Raw genomic sequence first — 23,243 nt, forward strand, 5'->3', positions numbered from 1 at the left:
CTTGTGCTAGGTTCTTTGAGAAACACAAAAATATGCACTCAAGGAATTTACAGTGTCATGAAGAAGAAAACTTAACAGCCTAATAACTCTAATAAAATTTAGAGAAGTAATAAATTCCATGAGAGAGGGCAGATAAAGAGAACTTGATCCAAGCCTTTTGCATATATTATCCCCATTTATCTGTATAACCACAGTGAGATAGGTTCAGAGATCTTAATTTTCTGACCCAGAGACATTCAGCCAGTGCATGGCAGAGCTGAGACTCCCTTTCCTGACCAGACAGTCCTCTGCCTTCCCTGGGCAGAGATGAATGTTCTTTGAGTTCAGAAGTAGAGATAGTAATTCTGCCTGGTTGGGGAGACATGGTGGAAATGTTAGAACATGAGCTCAACCTTGAAGCATGGGGGGATGTCCAACTTGGGAAGTGGTAACCACAGGCCAGATGAACACGCCAGGCCGAAGGCATCGCGGAGGGAGATGGCAGGGTGGATGTCAAGGGTGGGGTTCAGTTTGCTGGTCATGAAGGATACAGGAAGGAGCCAATAGGAAATAAGGTTACAGAGGTGGGTAAAGGAGGGATGCCTGGGTGGCTCAGTTGGTTGGGCATCTGACTTTACCTCAGGTCATGACCTCACTGTGGGTTCGAGCCCTGCATGGGGCTCTCTGCTGTCAGCATAGAGCCCACTTTGGATCCTCTGTCTTTCTCTCTTTCTGCCCCTTCCCTGCTCACTCGCTCTCCCTCTCTCAAGAATAAATAAACATTAAAAAATTAAAAAAAAAAACCCTTAAAGGTAGGTAGAGGGTCAGATCATGATTAGTTTTTTTTTTTTTTAAGGTTTATTTATTTTATTTTGAGAGAGAGAACAAGCACATGGTAGGGGAGGAGCAGAGAGAGAGAGAATCCCAAGCAGGCTCTGCACTGTCAGTATGGAGCTGATGAGGGGCTCATTCCCATTAACTGTGAGATCATGACCTGAGCCGAAATCAAGAGTCAGTGGCTTAACCAACTGAACCACCCAGGTGCCCCAGATCATAATGAGTTTTGAAGGCCAGGAAAAATTGTTTTTAATTTTAGCTGATGATATAAGCTACTGGAGTGTAATCTAAAGTTAGAATATTAGAAGCCAACCTCAGTGTCTTGGGTGGGGGGATTGGGGAGAAGAGCTCTTGGGATGAGCGCTGGGAGGTTGGTGTGGTGGTCCCCATGGGAGGGCTGAGCTAGTGTGGTGGTGGGAGCAGAGCAGGGGGTGGGGTGGGGGAGCCTCTATGGCGCCTAGTGGCGGTCTCACCTGGGAGGTGGGAGAAGCGAGGCTTGTGTTGGCATTGCCTCGGGCAAGCTTCCCATTGGCTATAGCACAGTGCCCCTCCAGTCTGACTTGGGTGTAACTGGGGGTTACTTGTTGATGGTACATACAATGGTTATAGAGTTTTATTTAAACACAGTGCTTTGTGCCACATTTGTGTTCTAACTGCTTTATAGCTCACATGTTTACTCTTCATGACTACCCCATGAGGCAGGCTATGATGATTATTCCCATTTTACACATAAGACCATCAAGGCTGGCTCTAGGATCTGTTCTCTTAACCACTACTTTGGTGTTACTGGTACATTTGACAATTCAGATTTTAGTGTCTCTCCCTGAATCCTGACTCTCTTCCCTTCCTAAAATGGTTACGTTTCCATTGGATATGTAATCCACACATTAGAAGCATCTAGAATGAGATTTGTCATGAGGGCTTTCACACAAAATTGGATGGGAATTGCTGACCCAGGAGAAGGAGAACTTGTTCGAGAGAGGATGACGGAAGAGACTATCTGCTCATGAAATTCTGGCCCCGCCTCCTCAGCGCACACGTGGGGAGAAAGATTCTGGGAGGGCCAGTGGCTGGCAGGGGCCGTCAGGACTGGGCTGGAGTCCAGGGCTCCGTGTCAGGTGCAGTCAGGAATGTTCTGTTGCACTTGGGGAGGGCTCACTAAAGAGCCCGCCTTCCAGGCTCCTTAGATGGAGGCCCCAGTGGACTTTGATCTACAGCCCCAGAGGATGCAGGAGGCCAGCACCACAGCCCCAGGGGCTCTGCCTCTACAGGCGCTCCTCCTCCACTGCTGCTGTCCCCTCATTCTGACTCTGTCTTCATCGTCTTCCTCTGTTCCTCCTGTGGGTTTAAGAACTTTGGGAACTATTGCCCAAGTTATTATTTTTCTGGTGAGGGCTGTGGAGGATTTTCCTTTTCCTTCCTTCCTTCCTTCCTTCCTTCCTTCCTTCCTTCCTTCCTTCCTTCCTTCGGCAAACCAATATTTTCTTTCTAAAACTCTGCCGTATATTCTAGCGGGTGCTGATGGTCACCTACTATCAGCTAGCACCAGGTTGTGCATGTAGCCAGCAAACAGCGTCGGGCCATCAGCAGACCAGGCCAGAGAGGTACACTGGGGTGGCTGTGCCTTGCTGCTGGTACTGATAACTTCCTGCTTCAGTTCATCTACAGTGATCTTGCCTTCCAAGTCCCAGATCTGGAGGCTGGGGCGCGTGGCAGCACAGAGCCAGTATCAGTTAGGGCACTGATGATGACCCCACCATCTAGTATACAAAGGTGCCTGCCTTTGTTGAGGTCCACAGCATGGCCTGGCCATCGTCCCCTCCAGAAGCACAGAGGGATCCATCTGGAGAGACAGTCACCGTGTTCAGGTAGCCCGTGTGGCTTGGTCTTCAGCTTGTAGTTTGCCAGATTCCATACCTTGACCAACTTGTCCCAGCCATAGGAGACAGTGATGGGATTGCTGCTATCGGGTGACAAGAAGACACAATGGCTCTCATCCTGGACAGTGTAGTTGCATACACTCAGGGTCTTCCACAGCTTGATGGTTTTATCTCAGGAGCCAGAGACAATGTGGTGGTTGTGGGAGGAGAAAGCCACGCTCAGCACATCCTTGGTATGTCCTGTGGATCTGCGTGTGGTGGTACCCATTGTGAGATCCCAAAGACAGAGCACTCCATCCCAGGAGCCTGAGAGGGCAAATTGGCCACCTGAGGAGATGACCACATCACTGACAGAGCAGGAGTGACCCTGAAGAGCATGCTGTGGGGTGCCATCGTTGGACATATCCCTGCCCACTTGATGATGGTCTTTTCTCAAGAGGTGGACAGTATCTTGTCCAGGAACTGGGGAGTGGTGGCCATCTGAGTCACCCAGTCATGGTGGCCCTTGAGGGTACCACAAAGTGTCATCTGCTCAGTCATGGTGGCAGTGAGTGCAGGTGTTGCCGTGGTGACGAGGATGGGGCTGGATAGCACAGAGAGCCCTGCAGAGGAAAAGACAGAGAAGGCCTCCTCCAGAACCGAGGAGTTTTCAGTGTCAAAGCTCACATCCAATGACAGGGTTTTCAAATCCTGGGTCCCCAAACCAGGATTTCTTAAGCATCTCCTGCTTTGTCTCCTTCTCTGCTGCCAGTGGGGGAAAAATAAGAGCAGCTCTCCATTAGAGAAAACACATTTTCTGAGAGGCTCCCTGTGGGGGAAGGGCTATGTGGGTGGTGACTTCTCATGGTTTTGGTGGTTTCTAATCACCTCTGCTTCTCATCAGGGCCTGACTTGAGCAGATCCTTGACATTGTGTCAAATGAGCACTTGAAAACTTGCTCGAGTTCTGAGCAGCAGTTGTGTTCATGCTTCTTGCTCCCTTGGCTGGTCCCTCTGGGCTGGCCCTGGTCTTCTGCCGCTGTTGCTGACTTGACTCAGAAGTTCAAGGCCTCCTTAGGCTCCCCACAGGCCGGGCTGCTTGCTTGGCACATTGGAGTCCCGCTGCCTGCTGTTCCTGGGATTCGGGCTTTTAACTCTAGCGTCATCCCCAGGAATGGAATTACAGGGCCCGGGAAGAAGCAGGTTTTCCATCACATCTCCGCGTTTGGCCTGCAGCTGTGTTTGTGTGATCTTAAGACAATTTCTCTCTCCTCTTAACCGTGCCCCATTGGCTGACCCAGCTCATCTGCCGCCATCGGTAATCTCAGTTTTAATTAATCTTTCAAAGAAACAGATTAAGTTGATTGCTGCGCAAGCCGAGTTTGGGTGTACGCACCTTTCAGCTGCCTTCCAGAAGTGATTAAGAGAAGAATTTTTATATGAGCTTTTATGCCCAGTTAAGATTATTTTTGGATCTTGTCTCAATGGTTTATTTCCATCATGTGCCTGTTTTTAAGAGAGGAACTGAAAATGAGGAGTGGGGCTGGTTTTTGTCTCCCTGTGGGTGTTCTTTGCAGTCAGATATCCTGCTCTGATGTGTGCTCCTATCTGCCTTGTTGGCCATCTTCCAAGGAGCCTTCCCCAGGTAGCCTTGCTTCAGTCACCGGCATGGTTATTCAGGATGCTGGTTATTCTTCAGGATGCATCTGGTCCTGCCTCGTCCTCCCCCACAAAGCTTTCCCAAACAAACCACACATTCCTGACCCACCGAAGCGAAGGTTCCATGGCCACAGCACCTCGGATCTAACTAGCACAGAATGTAACAGATGGAATTGCAAAATGTTATCTATCTATCATTCATCTTCCTTGAGGGCACTGTTGTGTTTCAGCCATCTCTGTGTCCCCAGGACCCAGGATAGTGTCTGGAACACCAGGAGGTGTTCAGTGAGTGTGTTTTTGAGTGAGTGGCTCTCCTATCACCGTGTGGAAAAGTTGACAGAAGATGCTAGTGCTCAGAGTCAAGGTAGAAAAAAATGCGGCCTGTAGCTGTGTTTTGTGTGACTTCCACGCTGTTTAAAAAATTTCTGAACCAACATGTTTTTAAAAAGGTAAACTGTACATAGAAAAATCCAGATTTCCAGCTTCTCTTGCAAAATGTTAAGCCCCACCACATTGGGCTGGGACTCAAAGGTCAGCTTGCCTTGGAGGTTCCTGGCCTGTCTTCTGCCTTTGGCTCACCTCATCCCTAAAATAGTTTTGTAAAGCCATCTATCCCCTCACACACTCTGCGTTGATAGCTAACATTTTTCATCGTAATTTAAGAGCTGCAAAGGATGTTATTTCTAGCTTATTGTAAATATCGACATCTTTAAATAAAACTTTACATCATTCTTTTAAATATAACCAGTGGAATCTAAATCCCACAGACACTGGATACCCATCATCACCCATTTCAAAAGTACTTGAATTGACTCTTCTTTAACCATTGGAATTTCTACTTCATTCTCTTTTCTTTTTTCTGAATTTATATTCTGTCTTCATGGAACGTTATTCTTGGGTGTTATCTTTGTCCTTGCAAAAATACGTATATACATTTAAATTAAATTTCCTAGGCTGTAAGGGTCTAACCATGAAAAAGTTCTTGCATTTACTTACTGTGGGTGATTACTATTACACGTTTGAACAAATCATAAATCTGCTACAAATTTAGGTAAATACATTAATGGGAGAATACAAAATTTGCTTGGAAACACGCCTCCTAACGAAATGCATACAGCCCTTCATGTTTTTGTCATTGTTTTCTGTATCCATGGATGAATATTGCTTATTGCTGAGTAAGAAGTTCAACATTAGTTCATTCCTGTTTTTGTGGTTTAACAGATGTAAGCACAAAGAAACGATATAAAGCCAAATAAGTATATGGGACCAGGACTTGTTAGAAGAGTTCTGCACTTTTGGGAACTGTTTCCGAGTTATATGTCACATTGGCATCCCGCTTGAATCCACGGGATGGCAAGTGGCTAGTATTATCTCCTTCCTTTTCGGAAGGCAGGGAGCATGCCTTTCTGCGTGGTGTATTGGAATCGGCACAGGGGTCAAGTGGGATGCTCTCCAACCATACATGTGTCTCTTCTAGGCTCACTGGCATGAAAGAGAGGGAGTTGTCTTCCAGTACATTCTGGAGGATAAGAGATGAAGGTCATTTCTAGCCTGTCTCTCCATAAGAAGAAGAACACACCATGGCTTAGTTCTGTGGGGTCCTCCCACAACACCCAACCTAGTCTGGGTCATGTTTGCAAAGTACATAAACTACAACCAGTTCTTGTGATTCCCAGATTTCTGTATTGTATTTTTAAAAAATTTTTTAAAAACATTTTTACTGTTTATTCCTTTTTTTTTTTTTTTTTTTTTTTTTAAGAGACAGAGACAGAATGTGAGCACGGGAGGGGCAGAGAGTGAGAGGGAGACACAGAATCTGAAGCAGGTTCCAGGCTCTGAGCTGTCAGCACAGAACCCGACACGGGGCTTGAACCCACAAACCATGAGATCCTAACCTGATCTGAAGTCGGACACTTAACCGACTGAGCCACCCAGGTGCTCCCCAGCTTCTGTATTTTCAAATTCACCTACTTAGTAAAATGTATTTGTTACCCACCCAAAACAAGAGTTGAGATGCTCTTTGCGGTCATTCGGGGCCATGAGCAGAGCGGTGAAAAATTTGTGTTGCTGAATGCACATGTTCCCTGCTGAGGTTGAACAAGGCCACGTGCTGCCTTCTTGTTTCAGCTAATCCCACTGTAAACAAGTGTCCTTTTCATGGTCTCTTTAGTGCCGTATTTTTCACATTTTTGTGCGTTTTGTTAGTGATTTCACTGTTGGGAACGGCCCGCAAGCACACTGCTGAGGTGTCCTGCTGTCTTCCTGAACGACAGGAGCCTGGGATGTGCCTTCAGGAGCAAAGGCATGTGCTAGACAAGCTTGTTCAGACATGAGTTATGGTGCTGTTGATCGTGTTTTGTGTTAATGAACCAGAAATATATATTAAATAGGGCATCTTTAAACAGAAACAAGGTTGTGTATGGATTGGTTGACAAAAATGACGTGGCCAGAGGCCCAAAGGAGCCCAGTGCTGTTATTTCCCCTGGGAGCAATAGTTCAGTATTTGCAAACCCAGTGTGCGCTGTGATTTTATAGGACACAATTCCTGTGGATAATGAGAATCACCTGAAGGTACAGACTGTCCCTGACCCACAATTTTTCAACTTGACAATGGTGCAAATGTGGTACGCATTCAGTAGAAACCGTAGTTGGAATTTTGAACTTGGATCTTGCCCTGGGCTAGTGACATGCGGTGGGTCCCCTCTTGGATGCGGGGTGGTGAGCCGCAGCTCACAGGCAGCTGGCGACATCCATTCTGCACCCCATCACCCACATTGTTCTTCGCTGTCAGGACAGTCCTCGATGCATTACACGTTGTGTTGACCTTGACAATAGTCAACACCTTATTATCAGATAGGCTTTGTGTGAGAGGATTTTGCCCACCTGGAGGCTGGTGTGAGTGTTGTGGGCATGTTGAAGGCTGGCCCAGGCTAAGCCATGATGATCAGTAGGTTAAGTGTATTAAATGCATTTTCAACTTAACCACATTTCCATCTGGGAATGGGTTTTTTGGGATGTAACCCCATCATCAGTCAGGAAAGATCTGTCATTTGCACATGGATATTATGGCTTTAGAAATTTAAGTACAGATTTCAGGGTAATGGGTAGGTTGGCAGGTTTTTCATTCAGAATATGAAGTATTTTATTTTTTTTATTTTATTTTATTTTATTTTATTTTATTTTATTTTATTTTATTTTATTTATTTTATTTTATTTTTACAAAGTAGTCTTTTAAAGCCTTTCCCTAACAGGATGGCATTCATTCGTGAATCTTTAGGGTTCATCGAAAGGGGTAATGTTCCAATGCTGGTAGATGCCTTTGCTACTTAGACTTGACTGTGAACTTGTTTGCACAGTGAACTCGAAGTCTGAGAGTCAGACGGAAGGCCAAGTGAGGAGAACAGCATCTGGGTTACTCTTTTATTATTCCACTGAAGCTTCTGTGACTGGAAGATAAAAGAGCTCAGAGAAGAAGCCTGGAGTTTGGAAGCCACACCGACCTCCTCCTAGTTTATATTCAGAGCCATCATTTATTCGCTGATTTCACATAAGCTTACACTATTTTTTTTTTAATAGCCGCTTGTCCCACAAGCACTAATCCCAACTAAATAGTACATAAGATGTAATTGTTGTGGTTTTGAGAAACTTATATTCTGAGGAACAGAGTGTATTTTAAGATGTGACTTCATCTTTCCGGAATCCCCACTTGAGGGCTTTGCGTTTTAGTGGACAGGGACTCCCAGCCTTCACCCAGGGTATGACATAGGCATTCGGGAAGTATGTGTTCCTTATTTAATCTCTTGTGCTCCATCTGGGACAGATCTCCGGTCCAAGAATACCTTTCCTCTCCTCACCTCTCCCCTTAAGGGAATGTTTTATAAGCTCAAATCAGATTCCAAGACTGGTTCTCACCTCAAGAAATTATGAAGCCAGTGGTTTTCTTTCCTTCCTGCATAGGTTGTTTTATTCATGTTTAATTAATCAGTAGATATTGCAGAGCCCTTACTTTATGCCTGGGCCTGTGCTGCTGGGTCCTGGGGGTATAAAGACAACCAGCCCTCAGCCCAGGGAAAAGGAGCCCAATTTCTGCTGGTGAGAAGAATCTGTGTTGCAGTGTGGAAAGGCTGGCAGGGAACGTCCCTGAGATGAGCCTCAGAAGGGCATGTTTGAGGTGTCTCTGAGTTTGCCTGGGAGAGTCAGGGAAGGCTTCATGGAAGAGGTGGTGCACGGTCTGAGGCTTGAGGGATGGTGAGGAGTTTACCAGCTAAGCAAGGGTGGGAGGGCTTCCTAGCAGATGGCCCCACTCTGGTCCTACTATCCAGAGGATTAAAGAGCACAGGGTGTTTGGGGGTTCAGGCAAGAATAGGGCAGTGGTGGGAGAAGATGCTGGAAAGGGAGTTGTGGTTTCCAGGACTTTTTATGCCACACTTCGTAGCTTGGAATTTATCTTCAAGGTGAGGGAATTGGAGAGGAAACATGATGAGCCTTTTTGTACATTTGAAAGCCCACCTTGGTGCTGTAGTTGGGAAGTTTAAGGCAGGTGCCAAGGAGGCCAGCTAGATTGCTCTTGGATTCATGGAGGGGATTTGGGGGAGAGGTGAGGGTATGGGAACTGGCAGGGGTATGGGAAGACGGGACAGAAGGCGCACTGAGGTAGGTCAGATCTGGTTCTTTGGGGTCATTCTAGATTTGGGACCATCCAAGAAAGAAGGGCTAAGAGGGCTCATGTTTGGACAGCTGGGTCAAAGATGGTGCCCTCTACTGGAAAAACCAACAGGAGCAGGTCTGTGGGAGAAAGGGAAGGGGTTCTGAACACACAGAATTGCCTTGTGACCTCAGAGTGGAGATAGCCAGTATACAGGTGAATGGATTCATCATTATGGGATAAATACAGCTCCGGGGTTATATCCTTGAAACGGGTTTTTGTTTTATGTTATTTTATTTTTGTCTTATTTGCTTGTTTTTGCCTGCATTATCTACTTAAATAATTTATGTTGATTGGCGTTTTGGTGGAAAAAGAGTGTGGAACAAAATGTGTCAATGTACCCTGGGCAGAAAGAAAAAATCTCTGATGATATGGTCCGCACATACCAATGTGGGCACACGAAACCAGATACAGTGACAGGCGGTGGGCTGTTTTTCAAGTGACTTGGGACAGGCTGTCATCTGCTTGCCCTCCTGTGTTCACACCTGCCCTGTGGAATCGCACAGCGGCTAAACACACCAATTCCGGTTGCAGGTGGACCTCATTTATCCCATTACTGGCGAGTCTAGGCCTTGGGCAAGTACCTGCTCTGTGTCTAAACCTCTTTCTTGCACGGTGATAACAGAACCCACCTCATTTGTGAGGATTAAATGAGATCATTGATGCTCTTTCTTAGCCCAGTTCCTGGCATAGTGAGCCCTTGAAAAGATTGTATTTCAAAATAATTACACGAACAGATCTTATATAACGACTCTAAATTCACAACCAACCATAACACTGGAATTCAGGTTTGGTTTTCTAAGAGATTTCATTTCTCACTTATGAAAGGATGCACCGTACAATTCCTATAGAAAACCTTACTATTAGTGTATTTTAAAATATTTGACCTGTGGGGCACTTGGGTGGCTCAGTTGGTTGAGCATCTGATTTCAGCCCAGGTCATGATCTTAGGGTTCGCGAGTTCGAGCCCCGCATCGGGCTCTGTGGTGACAGCACAGAGCCCGCTTGAGATCCTCTTTTCCCCCCTCTCTCTGCCCCTCCCCTGTGCACTCTCTCTCAAAAATAAATAAACTTAAAAACAAATTTGACCTGCAAAAAACCTCCGTATACTTTAAAGTCTTAGTCTGTTGTTAATAATAACAAAATTATTCATTTATGAGTATTCATAAATGAATAATTGAAATGAGAATAAGCTATATTATGTAATGCATTGAACGTTGAAGTGTTGCCCATACATCATCTCAACTACTCGTCTGGCATAGGCCTCACAGTAGAGCTGGATGTTACTGGTGATGATGCCAAGGCCAGGGGCATCACTCAGGAGATGGCATTGGAGCCACCTGAAAAACCTTTCTTGTGCTTTGGAAAGAAAAGGATCAAAGGAAAGAAGTGAATATTTAGTTCTTACACTTTTTGAAGAGGTAGAAATTGAGGAAGAAGCTGCTAATTGAGCAAATCCAGACCATTTCTTATTACCTTTAGAGAATATACAGTGGCATCTAATTCTTTCTGGAAGTATGGCACCCCTTATAAATAAATATGCCTTTAATTAGTTGAAAAGCTATAAATAAGTCTAGGGAAGCCAAGAGAGAAAGCTATTTGTTACTGTTAATTATGTATTAAAGCTACACCAAGAATGGATTATTCTTGGTATGAATAACTTCCTGTGAAACAATCATAGAACTTTAGAACACACGGGACCTTGAGGATCACCTTTTAACCACAAGGAACAAGGAAACTGTGTGTTTGAAGTGCTAATTCATTTCCTTTATATTTTTATTAGTAAAGGACAGACCTAGCTCTCCTCCATGAGCTGTCACCATGGCCACTGCCTGCTGAGTTGACATAATTCTAGTCCAAAGTGAACACGTTTTAGCCTGTGCCATCACACTGTGGGTACATGTGTGCTTTCTGTCAGACCTTTCCAAATACTGAGGTTAGCCCTGGTGCTCCCATTTTTCCCTTTGGGGACATCCGCAGCTGCCCACAGTCAAGCCTGCTTGTTTTGTAGACCTCGAGTTTAAATGGCTTGCCCAGGTTAGAAACACAGGGACTTTGTAAGGTAATACATTGTATCCAGTGTGGATAGAGCTTGAGGGAACTGTGGAGGCCACCCCTAATGTCTCTGTAAAAACCACGGCCAGGGAGCTGTAGGACATGCCACGTTCACGTTCAGGAGGAAGGCCGGCAATGAACGGGGGCGCAGCAGCTCCCCTTTGCTTAGAGTGTCTGTGTATCGACTCTCAAGCGGGCTGTCCTGAGCAGCTATCTGAAACAAATTAGTCACAGTCTGTCAGACAGAAACAGAACAATGAGCACCTGCAGTTGTCTTGCCCCAGAACCCCTGGCAGGTCAGAACCCCCAGTAAAACCTCATTCATCGACACCTCCATCCATTTGGAGTACCAAGTCACAACCAACAGCGGTAGGTAGGAGTTTGTTCAAACCAGTATCTAGAAAAAGGAGTTTGCTAAGCAAATGGATTGTATCAACACAGACGCGATCATGTTGTTTAACCACTTAGCTTTAATATTTGCATGTGTAGTTAAGTGTTCATTATAAGTAATTCTTATCGGGACCAGCAAGACTCCTGCCGTAGCCATACTTGGCTGCTTTTTAAAAGTTGTTGATGAATTGCAAAGCATTTAAATTTCATTTCTCTACAGATTAAAAAAAAATTTTTTTAAGCTTTATTTATTTTTGAGAGAGAGAGAACGTGCGCATGCGATCGGGGAGGGGCAGGGGGAGAGGGAGACACAGAATCAGAAGCAGGCTCCAGGCTCTGAGCTGTCAGCGCAGAGCCTGATGCGACTCGAACCCATGAACTACAAGATCATGACCTGAGCAGAAGTTGGACGCTTAACCGACTGAGCCACCCAGGTGCCCCATGGATGTTTTAAAAAAAATGTTTATTTATTCTGGGAAGAGTGCAGGTGGGGTAGGGGCAGAGTGAGGGGGACAGAGGATCGGAAGTAGGCTCTGTGCTGACAGGCCATCAGCAGTAGTGTCTGACTTGTTTTCATAGTGCCACCAAGAGGACGTGGCACAGAGGGTCGCTCAGTGCTTACTTGTCAAATGTATCACTGAATGTGTGACTCAGTACAGTGACCCTGGGATAGTGGGCTAACTGGGAAAAAGTAACACGCTGTGTTTCTCAGTGTGGGGCGTGCGCTGTTGGTACCGTGGCTGAGATGATTCTTCTTGCTGAGCACAGCCTGGTGCATCTCCGGACATTGAGCGTCCCTGACATCCATCCACCAAAGGCAGTAGCGCCCACCCCACTGAGACAGACCACCAAGCCCCACTTGCTTCCAGATACCCCCTGGGGGAGCAGGTGCCATCCCTAGTTATGGACCACCACCTCCCCCCAGACATCAGAATATGTTCCAGATATCCGAAAGTTCAATGTAAAAAAAGAAATGACAATGTAAGTAGAAGAAAATGTGTTGATACCTGACAAAAATATTTCAAACATTTAAACTGTTGGGTTCTCTGCAAAATCATGCTTTCTAATTCTAACCTGGGCCTCCCTCCGCTGTGTCATGTTTTTACCTCTAATTATCTGTTAGATTTTCTCATGAGTTATTCCAGTCCTTTTTCATACTGCTTGTTCTCAAGTTTTCCTGCCTCTTTGCAGGGGACCGAGGCCACCCACAGTGACTTGTTGCAACCTCACCTCATGTCTCCAAACCTGATAATCCCTCCTCCTTTCTTAGGAAGACTCCCATCTGCTGGGGCCTCGCTGCCCTGGCTTGCTGCCCTTTGGCCATCCCGTGTCTCTAGCATTTTCTGTTTGTCTTCTCCACTCTTTCCATGCTGCCTGTCAACCTTCTCAGATGTCCCTAGTTCTAAAATAAGTCTTTAACATCCATATTCATGCACCACCATCTACTAGCCTATCTCGGTCCTTAGGCTCATGTCTAAACCCCTCAATAAATTCTCCTTAGCGTGGTGGAAAAGGCATGGGTGCTGCAGGGAGGCAGCCCAGGGTGGGGGCCAGCCTGTTTGGCTTTCTCTGAGCCTGAGTTCCATGGGGATAGTAATGCCTACCATGGAAGGAAAGGTCACCTTGAGTGCTGGATCTAAAATGGACGCAGGGTCAGGTCAGTGCCCCAGCCTAGCACCCTTCAGGAGCGTGCCATTGCCAGTGGGTGAGAATCTCAGCAAATCATACAAGGCCTTGCTGCTTTTTGCACATTTTCTTTTCTCAGCATCCTTTCCCTCCAGCTTCCAATTTCAGTCCCACTGAATTGTTGATGGTACCATCTGCACCCCTGGGAGAAGAGCCCCCAGCCCTGTGTGCTTTGCTAGTGCTTGTCTGGGTCTTTTCTGACTGGCTGTCTGCCTCCAGCCCTCCCCTTGCCCCCACAGTTGACTCCCGTTTATTATTTTGTAGTAAGCCCTTCTTCTGGAAGTTTAATGGAGACCCCTCCCCCCCTTATCACTGCACCTGTACATTGTATCACAGTGGGCTGGCGGTTGGGGGGTGGGGATCAGGCTCCTCCCAGTAGACTGTGAGTGGCCTCCTGAGCAAGGAGAAGGCTGCCTCAGGAGGTGACAAGGGGTTGGTGAAGAAATCGTTGGTTGAATGAATGTCCAGGCTGGGAGGAGATGTGACCCGTTGCTTCCAGCTGTGGTAGAAGTTGACAAAATCGTCCAAATAGGCGGTTTTCTTGAGCATTTTACAGCAGTCATGGTCTAAGTGCTTTTCCTCAAACAAATCTTCTGGGGAAAATAAAAACAGACTTCTTTCCCAGGGACATGGTTTGCTGACCCTCTAATTTTCTCATGCCCTGTTTGAAACCCCATCACCACTGTTCCAGGTTTGCACGTGGCATAGTCGACTTCCTTTACTTGTGAACACGTTTGAACCAAAGACAGGTGCCCTGTCAGGTCTTCTCCTGAGAATTGTTCATATCCAGGGCAGACTGGGGGCTCTGGGTCAGGTGGGTGTGGCATGTGTGATGTGGGAAGACTTGGGTGACTCAGGAGCTTAGATGTGTGAAGAGCTCTCTTGCTTTTTTCACATTTATTTATTAAATTCAAGTTTGTTAACATACAGCGTAGTATTGGTTTCCAGAGTAGGACCCAGTGATTCATCTCCTACATCTGGCACCCAGTGCTCATCCCAACAAGTGCCTCCTTAATGCCTGTCACCCATTTAGCCCATCCCCCACCCACCCCCCCTCCAGCAACCCTCGGTTTGTTATCTGGATTTAAGAGTCTCTTATGGTTTGCCTTCCTGTTTTTATCTTATTTTTCTTTCTTTCCCTTATGTTCATCTGTTTTGTTTCTTAAATTCCACACGTGAGTGAAGTCATATGATATTTGTCTTCCTCTGACTTATTTCACTTAGTATAATGCACTCCAGTTCCACCCACGTTGTTGCAAATGGCACGATTTCATTCTTTCTCATTGCCAAGGTGTATTCCATTGTGTGTGTGTATGTGTGTGTGTATAGTTAATGGCCATTTGGGCTCTTTCTATACTTTGGCTATTGTCGATAGTGCTGCTATAAACATGGGGGTGCATGTGCCCCTTTGAAACAGCACATCCGTATCCCATGGATAAATGCCTAGTAGTGCAATTGCTGCGTCGTAGGGTAGTTCTATTTTTAATTTTTTGAGGAACCTCCAAACTTTTCCAGAGTGGCTGCACCAGTCTGTGTTCCCACCAACAGTGCAAAAGGGTTCCTCTTTCTCCGCATCCTCACTAACGTCTGTTGTTTCCCGAGTTGTTCTTTTTAGCCATTCTGACAGGTGTGAGGTGGTATCTCATTGTGGTTTTGATTTGCATTTCCCCGATGATGAGTGATGTTGAGCATCTTTTCGTGTGTCTGTTAGCCATCTGTATGTCTTCTTTGTAAAAGTGTCTGTTCGTGTCTTCTGAAGGGCTCTTTCTTGACTCACCTGTCACACACTGTACATGTTCCAATGATATACTCTACCACTGGTGTTCTGTGCTCATTCTTTTCAAGTAATAGAGGCCCTTTTTCTCTTTTATGATTTTTGTCCCTTTCTTGCCGTTTTCACTCCTGATTTACTTTGTTTACTCATTTATACATGAGTATTCAGCACCTTTCCTGGTCAGGCACAGGGTAGTCAAATGAATCAGACACCCATGGCCCTGCGTCTCTGTATTTGGTCTTTACATCCATGGGCAGGAGGGAAAATGGACTGTAGACTAGGAATGTGTACTCAAATAAAACAGTTATGCTCCTGATGATGCCGTGATAGAGAATAAAGGGAAAGAAGAGGGAATGTTCAGAAAGCTTTCTTGTGACATTTGAGATCTTTTTTTTTTTTAAACAATCTTATTGAGGTACAAATACAATTCAGAGGCCAGGCCATACAGTTCACCCATTTAAAGTCTACTATTCAGTGGTTTTTAGTATATTATTCTCCTTATGTTGTGGGTGTGGATATAGATACAGATCTCACAGTTGGCCATTTTAACCATTTTTAAGTGTACAATTCAGTGGCATTAATTACATTCACAATGTCATGCAATCGTCACCATCCAGTTGCAAAACTTCTTCATCATCCCAAGCAGAAACTGTAACCATTAAGCCATAATTCTCCAGAACCCCCTCCCCCAGCTCTTGGTAACCTCTAATCTACTTAATGTCTCTATGAATTTGCCTATTCTATGTACCGCGTGTTAGTGGAATCATACAGTATTTGCCCTTCTGTGACTGACTTACTTCACTCAGCATAATGTCTTCACATTTCATCTGTGTAGTAACAGGTGTCAGAACTTTCCCTTTCTATGGCTGCATAATAGTCTGTTGTAAGTATATACCACATTTTTTTCGTCTATCTATGTCACTTGAAATTGTGACACATGCTTTGTATTTTCTTAGGGCTTCCCCATAATTCTCATCAGATTAACTCGCCCACCATATTGCTAGTAAATATTTCTCGATTGCGTTGACTAACATTTTCCAGCAAGGTAATGGTAGCAACAAGTCAGGAATGCCGTTTCCTGGTGTGGATGCGTGTAACTATGTGTCTTTCCTTGGGTGTGTATATTTCTGTGTCTCTCATAAGGGAGGTCATCCAGTTAATAAACATGTCTAGAGAAGATAACGTGTGGGGTCAGGGTAGAATTGCAAAAACTTGGAGCAAGTCCCCCTACTCTGCTCCAGAGGTATTTAAAAGAAAACCCAGTTCCTCTGAAGTTTAATATCATCCCAATTTACTCTTTCAGTCTGCTCAAAACAGATTTATATCTGTCTCCTTATAATAAATGTGTCTCGCGGGGCTGGAGAAACACATAGAAAAAAAATGTACTTCTCTGGCAGGCTGCTCCCCAGGGAAAATGAATTGATAAATCTTTTTTGTTGTTGGTTTCACAAATCAAAGGAGGACACATCGAGTACTATGAGGCAGTGGGGCAAATATAGAATGTGTTTGATGACAGATATTAGTTCTCTCCAGCTGGAGTGACACATGTTTAATAGGTGGCCTGAGGGAAAGCAATTTCAGATTAGGAATGGCCTTTGCTGAGTCTCAGTTTCTCCGTGGAAGATATTCTTTCCTCTGCCCTTTTGTATTGATTATTTTTAACCCATCTTTGCAGATATTCTCAGTGCCTTTGCTCTTCTTGGCTTTGTGATCATGACCGAAAGTGGCAGATCATAATGATTTGTTGTAGTGGCCAGTGTGTGTGTGACATTTCTAGAATGCTCGTGGTGAACTTTGCTTGTTCCTTCTTCGTCTGTGAGGTATGTGCTAAAAAATCCAGTGTGTTCATTCATTACTAAGCTTTGAGGCTCTCTCATGGGTTCCTCTGACACCATCTCATTGAATGTTGACTCATGGAGTATTTATTTGGGCCAGTCTGGGTGTGAGTAACCGCCTCTGGGACAAGATGACCTCGGCCAGCCCTCTGTGTCTTGTTTTCTTATTCTGTGGGTCCTCTAAGCCTTGACTTGTACACTGTGGGTCCATGAGTAGAAAAATATTGTAAATGCTTCCTAAATTGTAGGCATCATCCAACCCGGTTTCTTGGGCTTACTGTTGATGATAGCTACAATGCCAGGAACCAAAATCGTGGCTCCAAAATAAAGGCTAGAATGTCTGTTGATGTCTTTTGATTGGTCTTGTTTGAGGTGTGAGTCCATCAGAGCGGTTGGTATCTCTGGAGGCAGTGATGTTTGGTGAGAGAAACAAAGTACAAGACCGGAGTCCGCAGGGCTAATAGTACAGATATGTTCCTTCCCCGCCTGTGTACAACAAAAGGGGCATTTCTGGCATCATGATCCTCATCCCCTGGTATTTCCCGGGGCTCCGCCTGTGGGGTGAGTTTGTGGCATGGATGGCTCTGGATGGGAGGACCAAGAAGCTGTTTCCCCCAGCCAGCTCTGACGTGTTTCGCTGTTCCTCTTCCCAGCCACAAAAGAAAGAAAAGTCAAACTGGTGTCTATTAAGAATGAAACCACTTATAAGTTGTAGCAGATGCCTGGGTTGAGTGTCACAGAAACGGTCCAGGGTAAAGTGGGGGTGTTCAGCACTGAATTTTCCAGCCTCTTTTTTTTTTTTTTTTGTCTTTGCCTTAGATAAATCATTTGCTCATCTGTGTTTGCCCCTCCTGGGTTCTTTCTGTCCCTGGAAACAGTTCCTGAACATCTTCTCACCATTCTTTTCTACTTGACTCATGATGGGTCCTTGCTCACTCTGGATTGTGTCACAGGGGTGGGTTCAGCCCGCAGCGAGGTGGGGCGCAGTCCTTTTCACCGAATGTAGCAGTTTATATGGGGTTAGGCCCCTCCTCCTCTCTGAGGGGCCTTGTGGTCTTGATGGTCCAGAGTAATGCCTGCATCTCTTGGCAGGTGGAAGGTTTATTGAAGTGCTGAGGAGAAATGGCCCGCCTGCTTTGGCAGAGGTGAGGGCTGGCCTTGCTGAGATACAGGGGGCGACCCAGAAAAATCGAAAGAAGCTCGTGATGGTCCCTGGGGTTCCTCTGGGCAGGCTCACAGGGGATAGACGGCAGGTCCCTGGGGTGTGTCCAGGACCTGCTCCGGAGACCTTCTGGAGAATTACCAAGAACCTCTGTAACATTCTGTGTGTGCAGCATGTCATGACCACACTCTCAGCCCACTTGGGAAATAACAAATTGGGGGGATTATACCGTGGTAAGCAGTCTTCCTGGGCTGCATTCCAAGGGAAGGAATGGAGGTTCCCTCCCTTAAAAACAACAAAAAAACTGTCAATGCTCAAGGTGGCTAACTTACCTTGCAAAGCCTCGGGATCCACATCTGCCAAATGAGATGATAGTATCTGTCCCTGTGCCAGCTTCACAGGGTTGCTGGGTTTGATCAAAATAAAAATGAAACCAAATTTGAATGTTACTTTATCGACATGTTACGTGGTATAAGTGTTGTATGATGATGTTGATGGTGATGATGAGTCCGTCCAGAAGGTCCTGGCACTGTGTGTTTGAGGAAGTTGCTGGTCATTTGCTGGTGTTTACGGATCTTGAATCCCTGCATGTGGGTAGTTCTGATTTCGAATGTTCTGTTCCATTGTCATACCACGCATTTCAGATCAAAATTGTGCCATTGTTTGGGAAAAATATACTGTTTTCACAGAGTTTGGAGATGAGAAACCTGGTTCCACCAGCTTTGAATCAGGCTTCTTGGTCTTCCTTCCCAGTCCTGAGATGCATATGATTCGGGTTCTACTCTGGTCTTTAAACTTCAGCTGATACCAGCATCCCATGGAGGGCTTGCTAAATTCTAGGCATTAGCCCCAGAGTTGCTTGGGGCTAGAGAGTTTGCATTTCTGACAAGTTCACAGATGATGCCAGTGCTGCTGGTCTGAGGCCCCACGCTTTGCGAACCACTGCTCTGTACCGCGTGGACCACTCAGTCTTGACGCTGGTTCATGACAGAGTTTTCCCTGGTGTGCAGGATCAGGAGGGAGAAAAGATAGGGGGTTTTTAGATATTTTAGGTTTTTAGAAATCCAAAGGTATCACATGGAAAAGATAACCCTCTTTTTCTTTGAAATCTTGTCTTTCCTATTTTCTGATGTTCCCTATCCTCCCTTTCATGAAACAATGAGTACTGTTTGGATGTATTGACCTTAGTGGAAAAGGTCACAGTTGGTGACTCTAAATCCCATTCCTTGAGTTTTGGGAAAATCCTACAGCTCTCTGGAAGCCGAAAGTCTGAGGATCATCCTCTAATAAATGTGTAGTTTAGTTCCTTAATTGAAAAATTGCTTTTCAACAGGAGGTGGGGGAATGGAGTAAGAGACACTGTTTTTCAGTTCGGCTAAGTCTTAAGCTGTTTTATTGTCTGATGATAATGATTGTAATAAACTTTGTCTGTTTTGCAAGAACCCTGTGCCTAGAAGCAAACGCACTGTGCAAAGAAGACAGCAGCCTGTGCACAGTGATCTATATTAGTCGTGACGTGTTTTATATATTAGTCGTGACGTGTTTTATCTGAAACCCTCTTTTTCCCTCTGTGATTTCAGAAATAGCTGCGGAGAGTGACCAGCCACAAGGACCCTGGCTAGAGTTTTTTTATCCGGCATTTTTTATCTATTGTGCCTCAACGTCTCGTAGTTGGTGGGAGATGTTAAATTTTGTACAAGCAGCTTGCGTTTTTTTAACGTTTTCTAGCTTTCTCAACCCTCACTATTGGAAAAAAAATCTAACACAGAGGCCCACTTGTAGGCTTCTTTCCGGACATGTTCTGATAAGCTCTCACCATTATTTTGGAGTATTTTAGGCAAAGTGTTGAAGACAATTTAGCAACTTTTCCCCATTAACTTGAATTTGGATAATTTCCTTGAAAAAAATCCTCTTTCTTGGTCACAGTTTCCCTGCGTTTTGTGTCAATTCGTTGGATGCTTGATTACCTTAATTCTGTACTTGGATTTGCCTATGTAGATGTGCTCTTAGTTGATGCTTTTCAGATCTTGCTTGATGGCCAAATTCAGTTCATATTCGGGAAGTAAATTAGGGAGAATCAGTTTCTCCCTCTTTTTTGTGCTCAGAAGATTCCCTTTAATATTAATTTTTAATTTCTACTGGCAAAAGAAATCTAGTTGACCCTCTTTGATTTTCTCTTGTGAATGTCTTATTTCTCTGATCATGTTATCGCCCCAATTTTTAAAAAAGTGTTTATTTGTTTTGAGAGAGAGAGCACCGTGCATGGGCATGAGTGGGGGAGGAGCAGAAGGAGAGGGGGAGAGAGAATCCCAAGCAGGCAGAGCCCCAACTCGGGGCTCAATCTCATGACCGTGAGATCATGACCTGAGCTGGAATCAAGAGTCGTATGCTTAACCGACTGAGCCACCCAGGCTGCCCCCATTACCTCCCTGATTTTTGGATTTTCCCCTGCCATCCTCATCTGTCTCATTATAACCTGAAGACCACCACCCTTAGCTTATTACCTTCCCCTTTGTTTTTTAAAACATTTTTTTTAATGTTTATTTATTCTTGAGGGATAGAGCATGATCAGGGGAAGGGCAGAGAGAGAGGGAGACACAGAATCCGAAGCAGGCTCCAGGCACTGAGCTGTCAGCACAGAGCCTGATGCGGGGCTCGAACCCACGAACCGCGAGATCAGGACCTGAGCCGAAGTTGGACACCTAACTGACTGAGCCGCCCAGGTGCCCCAACCTTCCCCTTTCTTAAAGAATGGTGCTGCATGCTTCCCAGGCTTTTCTAGTCTGTTCATATAATTTGACATATGTGTGATTTTTCCTTTCAAAAATAAAGTTACTTAGTAAGTCAGCTAACCATTTATTTTGGTATCTGGAGTATATGTTGGTGAAACACATTTATCCTGTAACTATTTATATTTTCTAAAAACTATTTCTCCTAAGCGTTATGTGTCCATGACTGTTTATCAAGGTCTGGTTGACTTTGCACGTTTTGCTTCATGATTCCAAACTCAGTGCTAAGAAATAACCTCCGTGTTTGAGCAGATTGAAATCCTGGTCTTCTTTGAAAGATCAGCATTTGTGGGGCAAGAGCATTTATTAATATACGATTGTGGCTGTTCTTGTGCCAAGACTCGTGCAGTAGAGCAGACAGCTTGACAATTCATGTTTAAAAATATTTCTTGGCTTTTTGTGTCTTCATGGTTTTCTCCTTAGGAAATACAGGATAGTAAAAAATCAGTATCAAACATATTAATGGAGAGGTCTCTGCAAATGTCATTTGAAAATGGAAACATTTAGTTTGGATTTAACTTTTTATGGAATTATTCATGTAATACCATTTGCATTTGCTGAGATTTTGTATTATTAATAGAATAGACAAATCAGCATTTTGCGGTGTATGTAAGACTTTGCTTGTTTTTCCTGTCTTGATTGCTGGTTGCACATAAAATTCAGAGAAGGAAAAATTATGTAGCACAGAGAAGAAGGGTGTTGGTGGAATGACTCAAGGCTGCCAAGTCCTGTTTCTCCTTGTGTTAACAGCCCTCTGGCTGGAGGGCTTCATTTTTAAACTGTCTGGATGGCCTGATAATCCCAGCCCAGGACACAGAGCCGCCGTGTGAGGAATCCCACAGACTGTGTGCTGGGGAGATAGTAAAGGTGCAAAGGCTTTGTGTGCAGGTGGGAGTGGCTCTGAGGCAGGGATTTCTCTGGGCACCAGAGGGAAGGTTTTGACTAGTACTTGGTAGTAGAAAGAGCTGGAAACCGTTGCCCCACTCAGTGTTGCGTTTTTTCCAGGGTGAGTGGGGTTCTCTCTGCCTGTGCACTCTGCTGCCCTTGTGGCCCTGATCCTTACCTCTTTTCCCTCCTTATTCCTTCATCCACCCCTGCTCCAGCCTCCCAACCACGTTCTGCCAGGAATGAGCCGCATCATGTGTGTGTCCATGTGGTGTGTTGGTGGGTCCCCTAAAAGTCTTCCAGTGTGGGAGATGCTGAGCCCGTGGACTTCTGTGTTACTGCAACATTGTTGGGGCTCCATAGCCACACTACTCGGGCGTGGGTCCTAGTTCAGTTGTGTGACATTGGACCCGTACTTGAGCTCTTGAAGCCTCTGTTTTCTCATCTGTGAAGTGAGGATAGTACCAGCACTGGTCTCATAGAACAGTCCATGGAGAGAGCTTACTGGCACAGTGCAGGCATAGGTAAGTTTTCAAAAAATAGTAGTTATTATTATTGCCCAAACAGGATGATGGATCGTAATCTTCTGAATTTTCTTCCATTCTGTGTGTGTGTGTGTGTGTGTGTGTGTGTGTGTGTGTGTGTGTGAGAGAGAGAGAGAGAGAGAGAGAGAGAGAGGGGTAGCACAACCGCTTTATGGACTGTGGGGGGCGTTTCAGTGTCACCTCTTTGAAGAGAGCCCGGAATATTTTGGGAATGCCATCGTGCCAGAGAAAACGGGTTCCAGAGAAAGCAAACCGAGGCGGGATCTCTTGCAGATCAGGAGGTAGCATTCAGCTAGGGGGGTTTCTCAGAAGGCAGTCCCGGGGCCCTGGCTGGGTGGAGGGAACATTCACCCTGGGGGTGGGGGCTGGCGAAGGGGGCTGGGGGCAGTTAGCCTGGGAGCCAGGGTTAAGCCACAGTGAACTGCAGACCTCTCCTGATGTTTTCTCTGCCTCATGGCTCCTGTGGAAACCAGACCTGGGCGGGCCCACCCTGAGGAGCGTGAGAGGGAGTTGCCCAGAGATCTCTGACGTGGGGGCCCCACGCCAGCACTGCAATCACTGGGCAGTGAACTGCGATCACTGTTTTCTTTCAAAGAAGCGTCTTCCAGCCAACTGGGCACTGCATGCTCACTGACCCATAGCAAGTTGAGCAGGAATGAATAAGCATCCCCAGGATGTCAGAGTATATTGCTTGGTGTCCAAAGCAGTGTGTAGACCACAGCTCTCTGTTTAGTGGGTCAGGTGAGGCACAGATATGTCATCAGAAGAAACCTGTGGTTCCAATACCAGGATGCTCTATGGAGGAGGAAACATTGGCCAACTGTTGACAGGTTAGAGAAGCAAATGAACGCACTTTAGCACTAGACAGGGAATTGCTTTCTTATGGACTCCTTCTAAATTATTATTCTCACTGGCTAAATTGCATTTATCTAAGTGGGTATCACACTTATTATATAACTTTAAACCTAATTTTTTTTCTTCCAATATTATATATGGATCAGTCTACCATGAATTATATAGTTGTTTGCAAATATGCTTTTCAATGGCTTTTTAATATCTCCTTGTCTGGACATGTCTTATTTTA

General features: G+C 45.3%; 1 protein-coding gene and 1 pseudogene across 5 annotated transcripts in view; one reads left to right on the top strand and one right to left on the bottom strand.

Moving 5' to 3' along the window:
• Window positions 1-23,243, top strand: part of CAMK1D (calcium/calmodulin dependent protein kinase ID) — a 503,116-nt gene that overhangs the window by 105,568 nt on the left and 374,305 nt on the right. The gene's annotated exons all lie outside the window — the stretch shown is intronic.
• LOC106971010 (receptor of activated protein C kinase 1-like) lies at window positions 2,274-4,037 on the bottom strand (annotated as a pseudogene).

The sequence above is a fragment of the Acinonyx jubatus genome, chromosome B4 (genome assembly GCF_027475565.1).
Source record: "Acinonyx jubatus isolate Ajub_Pintada_27869175 chromosome B4, VMU_Ajub_asm_v1.0, whole genome shotgun sequence".
NCBI classification, from domain to species: domain Eukaryota; kingdom Metazoa; phylum Chordata; class Mammalia; order Carnivora; family Felidae; genus Acinonyx; species Acinonyx jubatus.